This window comes from Mauremys mutica, chromosome 1 (genome assembly GCF_020497125.1).
Source record: "Mauremys mutica isolate MM-2020 ecotype Southern chromosome 1, ASM2049712v1, whole genome shotgun sequence".
In the NCBI taxonomy this organism is placed as follows: Eukaryota; Metazoa; Chordata; order Testudines; family Geoemydidae; genus Mauremys; species Mauremys mutica.
This window is the reverse complement of record NC_059072.1, coordinates 130,493,189-130,499,188: the sequence shown is the minus strand read 5'-3', so window position 1 is coordinate 130,499,188 and position 6,000 is coordinate 130,493,189.

The window sequence follows — 6,000 nt, the reverse complement described above, 5'->3', positions numbered from 1 at the left end:
ACGCCATAGGTCATAATAATTCTGTCTGGGACCCGCCACCGAAGTGCCCCGAAGACCTGCGGGGGGGGCCCCTCGCCGCCGAATTACCACTGAAGACCTGGCACTTCGGCAGCAGGTCCCACTTCGGCGGTAATTCGGCGGTGGGGGGTCCTTCCGCCCCCAGGGAGGAAGGACCCCCCGCCGCCGAAGACCCGGAGCGGAAGAAGCTCCGGGGGCCTGAGCTGCGCAAGAGTTTTCTGGGGCCCCAGGAGTGAGTGAAGGACCCCGCTCCAGGGACCCCAAAAAACTCTCGTGGGGGCCCCTGCGGGGCCCGGGGCCTGGGGCAAATTGGCCCACTTGCCCCTCCCCCCCCCGGGCTGCCCTGAGTGCAGCCAGGGGAGCCAGTTTTCTTCATCTTGTGCTGGGAGTTGTGTCCCTTGTCTCTCTCTGTCCTTTTCTGTGGGTGTCCCTCCACCCTGCTTTCAGCCTAGAGGGTGGGGTGGGGTAGCCGTTTTCCCCCCTCCGTTTCCTTCCCCTCGCCCTTTCTTTCCCTCTGTTTCCCTTTCCCCTCCCTAGTGGCCATCCCACTCCTTCCTTTCCTGTGGTGGGTGGTTTGGGGGGTGGGACTTCCCTGGCCGCCCCTGCAGGTCCCTTTCAGTTTCCCTCCCCCACACCCCCACACCCTCCCTTGCAATGGCAGCCTCGACTGCCGCTGCCGGGTTACCTGTCAGCACTGTTACTGAGGCACTGGCAGTGGTGGGCATGGATAGGGACTCCTGAGACTCTGTTGCTGCTGCCGCGACCTCTGCCGCCTCCACTTCTAAGACCGCTCCCTCGGCCGGTGGGAAGGGCCGGGGGATGAAAAAGGGCAAGGGCCCTGCCCGGAAGGCGAAACCTCCCATGGCAATGGATCTCACTCCTGCTGCGGCCCTGTCAACGGCGGCAGCCTCCCCTTCTCCCTTACCCGTTGTTCCCTCCACCAGCCCTGGGGATGCCACTTCCTCGGTCCCCAGAACGTACACTCCGGTGGCTGCCTCCCCTCTGCTCGCCGCCTCACTGTCTGCTCCAGCCGCCTCCCAGAATACCATTCCTGGCAGCCGGGGCCTCTTTCCCACCCTCACCAGGGAGCACGGGGTGCAGTGCCTCCTGGTGTCGGCTTCGCCCCACGGAGAAACCTACGTGCGGGCGTTGGCGCGGATGGTGGGGCCCACGGCCATGGTGGTGGCCTCTAAGATGTTTGGGAAGGTGGTGTTCTTCTTGGCATTGGAGGCCACTGCCCAGGAGGTGGTGGAGAGGGGCTTGGTGGTAGGGAGAGTTCACATCCCCCTTGAGCCTTTGGGGGACCTGGGCATAAGGGTGGTGGTCTCCTCTGTTCCTCCCTTCCTCCCCAATGCTGCCCTTTTGCCATTCCTTTCCACCCTGGGGAAGCCCCTGTCCGTCCTCAGCCCCCTTCCATTGGGCTGTAAGGACCCTGTCCTCCGCCACGTTTTGCTGTTCAGCCGGCAGATGCAGTTTCAAGTGCCGCCGCCGGCGCGTGACGGTGTGGCTCTGGAGGGGTCCTTTCTGGTGCCCCATTGAGGGGCCCAGTACTGGGTTTACTATTCTTTGGGGGAGGCCCAGTGCTTCCTCTGCCGGGTGGTGGGACACGTCCGGAGGGACTGCCCCTTAGAGCGGCTCGGAGGGGCATCCAGGACCTCCGATACCCAGAAGGACGTCGGCTCTGCCATCGCCGGCAGCTCTGATTGCCCCGACCCTGGGGTTGCCCCTTCTCTATCTGTGACTGCTGTCAACTCCACTCGGGTCTCAGGGGCGGCCCTCCTCAATGTGTCCAGCTGACCATGCGGGTCCTGCTGCTGTGGTGGGTGATAGACCAGGGCCCACGGAGGAGAGGGTGATGGGACCGGTGGTGAGACCTGAGCAGGACTTGCCTCAGGGGGAGTTTGTCCCTTTCCCTGCTGTCCTGCCCTCCTCTTCCCTTACCCTCCCATCAACTCCCTCGCTCCCTGGCTCTGACCCGGCTGGCCAGCCCCCCTCTTCGGGGAGCTGGGAGCTCGTGCAAGGGAGGCACTGAGAGTGGGGAGCGCGGGCCCAGCATCCCCCCCTTGTTGGCAATGGGGAAGGGACCCCCTGTAAAACTATGAAGGGGGCCACTGGTGCTGTGCTTTCTGTTGACTCCCCTGCTCATGTTCATTGTTTGGAGTCAGCCGAGGTCACTGCAGTCATGGACATGGGTAGTACCGTCTCTCCTATGGAGTCCCTCCCTGAGGGGGTTACGGAAGGTGTCCCTCCTGCCACTTTGCCATCTGTGTCCCCTGTAGGCGCCAAAGTGGCTACTGCCCCGGCTGCTGTTGAGGGGGACCTCGTAGAGGCAGGTGGGGATTTTACCTCTATTTTTGATGAGCTCGAGGCCCTAGGTTTGACTCCAAACACCGAGTGGGTGGATGCCCCCTGTTAGAGGGCTTCAGTAAGGGCAATTGCTATCTCCCCCCCTCCCCTTCTCTCACCGCCTTGGGTGGATGCCCCTGTTTTGGCCACTGAACCTCCACGGCCGCGATTGATAATCTGGCCAATACCACCGTGCTCAGTGAGGCAATGGCTGACGCCGAGCAGCCGGGCTCTGAGCCTACAGGTGCTCTACCCTATAAGTTGAGGCCACAGCCCTTGCTCCTCCCCCACCCCCAGTGCTGTAATCATGGGAGCCTCATTCAGTGGGGCACCTGAGCCTGGCACTGTGGGGGTGCCTCGATCCCTTGCTGCCCCTTGGCCCACCGTGTTGGGTCAAGAGGCACCGTGTCCCAGTGGCTTTGCTGCTTGGGCCCCTGATTTTGTCCTTCTTCCCTGCCCTGACCCTGTTCCTGTCCTAGATTTGTGTCCTGTCCCGGTCTCTGACCCCGTTCCAGTCTGTGTTCCTGTCCCTAACCTTTATTCCTTCCCTCCTCCGGTTGCTGCCGCCCCAGGGTTGCCTCATTTTCTTTTTATGAGGGCCCCTGGGAAGCAATTTTTGTTTTCTGCTCTCCTGGCCCATTTGGGGCTGCAGTTCTCCCTCCGCCACTGTCCCTAGGGCTGAGTGCTGAGTCGGGCAGCGCGGCGCTGGAGGAACGGGTGCCACAGTGAGGATCTGATCCCTGCTGCCCGTCTCGATAGGCCACGGGGCGGGCAGGGGGTCCAATCAGGGGACGTCCCGGGATCTGTGACCCCGGTCCTTGCTGCACGGCGGAATGAGATTAGCTGTTTCTTGGAGGACACTCATGGCTCCACGAACAGAGTGCGTCTCGCTCTTCAGCACTGGGGCAATTTCCATCTTGTTCTCCAGACCATGAGGGCCATTTTGGGGGAGGGCAAAGGGACTGGGAAGTGGGATGCTGCGGCTTACCAGCAGACCTGCAGCTTCCATGATGCCCTGATGGCTTGTGGGGTTAGTCATGGTTTGCTGCGGGGTCCAATGGGAATTGCTAGCTCCCCTGTCCACAAGGATCAACCCCAGCCCTCCTTATGTTGCCATCCATCTTTGCCACTTTAAACACCCGGGGTTGTAGGCTGGATGTCCGCAGGTGCCAGATGCACTCCTTCCTTCAGGAGGGGAGGTACTCGGTTATTTTCCTGCAGGAGACCCACATGGACCCAGCCGCCGAAGTGAGCTGGCGGTTGGAGTTGTGGGACAGGGTCTATTTTAGCTGCCTTTTGGTCCGTCAGGCCAGGGTGGTGACCCTGTTCTCCCTACACCTAAAGCCTGAGGTGCTGGGGATTACTGAGGTCATGCTGGGTCGCCTGCTGCACCTCCAGGCTCGGGTGGAAGGGCTGAGACTTCATCTTGTCAACATCTATGTGTCCACCTTCCTCGGCTCTTTAGATCCTCATGAGTGCCTGGTCTTGGGTGGAGATTTCAACTGCACCCTCGAGAAGCGGGACCACACAGGGACTGAACTGAGCCTGGCCACCACAGACGTCCTCAGGGAGATCGTTGTTCATCACTCCCTGGTGGACGTCTGGCGTGACCACCACCCAGATGATGACTCTATGTTCACTTTTGTCCGGGTGGAGGAACAACAGTTGGATCACATTTATTTTTCTGGCTGTCATCTTTCACAGGCCCACTCCTCCAGCGTTCAGCTGGCCCCGTTCTCGGACCACCACTTGGTGGCCGTGACAGCCTCTCTTTCTTCGGAAAGGCTGGGGCCGTCCTATTGGCATTTCAATAACAGTCTGCTGGAGGATGAGGGCTTTGTGGCATCCTTCTGGGAGTTCTGGCTGGCCTGGTGGGAACAGAGGCGTGCCTTTCCCACAGTGCAGCGGTGGTGGGATGTGGGGAAGGTGCGTGCCCAGCTCTTCTGCTGTAGCCACACCCAGGGCGCCAGCCGGCAGAGGGATGTGGTGATAGAGCAGTTGGAGCAGGAGGTCTTAGAGCTGGAGAGGCATCTGGCTGCCAGCCCCAAGGATCCACCCCTCTGTGGAGCATACCAGGAGGAGCTCCAGGCCCTTGATGATCTTCGGGCCTGGGGCACGTTTGTTCAATCAACCATCCATCTCCTACAGTAGATGGATTGCAGCTCCTGCTTCTTCTATGCCCAGGAGAAGAAGAGTGGAGCAGAAAAGTACATCCTCTGCCTTTTTGTGGAGGATGGTGTGCCCCCCACTCACAGATCCAGTGGAGATGCACGAGAGGGCCAGGACCTTCTACACTGGCCTTTTCTCCCCAGATCCAACTGATGCCGATGCCTCTAGAGTGCTTTGGGATGGACTCCCAACGGTCAGCACAGGCGACTGGGACCGGCTGGAGCTGCCTCTCACTCTGGCTGAGTTCTTGGAAGCCCTGCATCTCATGCCCACCAATAAATCTCCGGGCATGGATGGGCTGACTGTGGAGTTCTACCGCATTTTATCTGGGATATCCTCGGCCTCCCTCTGTCATGCAGGCGAGCAGTGCTCACCTTGCTGCTGAAGAAGGGGGATCTCCACGATCTCTGGAATTGGCGTCCAGTCTCGCTCCTCAGCACAGACTATAAGGTTGTGGCGAAGGCCATCTCGCTGTGGCTGCTGTCCATGCTGGCAGACATGGTCCATCCGGACCAGACCTACACCATCCCGGGCCATACCATCTTCGATAATCTTTATCTGGTCCGGGATCTCTTGGAGCTTGGGTGTAGGGATGGTCTGTCATTCGCCCTCCTGTCCCTGGATCAGGAGAAGGCATTTGACCAGATGGACCACAGGTATCTCCTGGGCACTCTGCAGGCATTTGGCTTCAGGCCCTGGTTTGTGGGGTTTCTCCAGGTGCTGTACACCTCCACAGAGCGTTTGGTCAGGCTCAATTGGACCCTGACCGCACCTGTCAGCTTCGGGCGAGGGGTGCATCAAGACTGCCTGCTGTCGGGTCAGTTGTACACTCTGGCCATTGAGCCCTTCCTTCGTCTCCTTTGCAAGAGGTTGATGGGATTGATGCTGCGTGAGCCGGAGGTGCAGCTGGTCCTGGCAGCGTACGCCGATGACGTGCTCCTCATGGTCCAGGGCCCGGACGACCTGGTGCGGGTGGAGGCTTGTCAAACTGTTTATTCAGTGGCCTCCTCTGCTCGGGTCAACTGGGTCAAGAACTCTGACATGGTGGTCAGGGCCGGGTGGTGGTTGAGATCCCTCCCATCTGCGCTTCAGGCCATCCAGTGGAGCATGGATCCCTCCCATCTGTGCTTCAGGCCATCCGGTGGAGACTATCTTGGCATTTACTTCTCTGCCACACATCTGTCTCCACCGGAGACCTGGCACGGTTTAGAGGGCAGGGTGACTGGGCGGTTGCGAGACTGGACAGGACTGCTTCTCCCTCCAGGGAAGAGTGCTGGTGCTTAACCAACTGGTCCTGCCCATGCTCTGGCACCGACTCAACACCCTGTGCCTGTCCCCGGTGTTCCTGGCCAATCTCCAGAGGTTGGTTCTGGAGTTTTTTTGGCCGGGACTGCACTGGGTCTCTGCAGGGGTTCTCCATCTCCCCCTGGATGAGGGAGGACGGGGCCTGACGTGCATGCACACGCG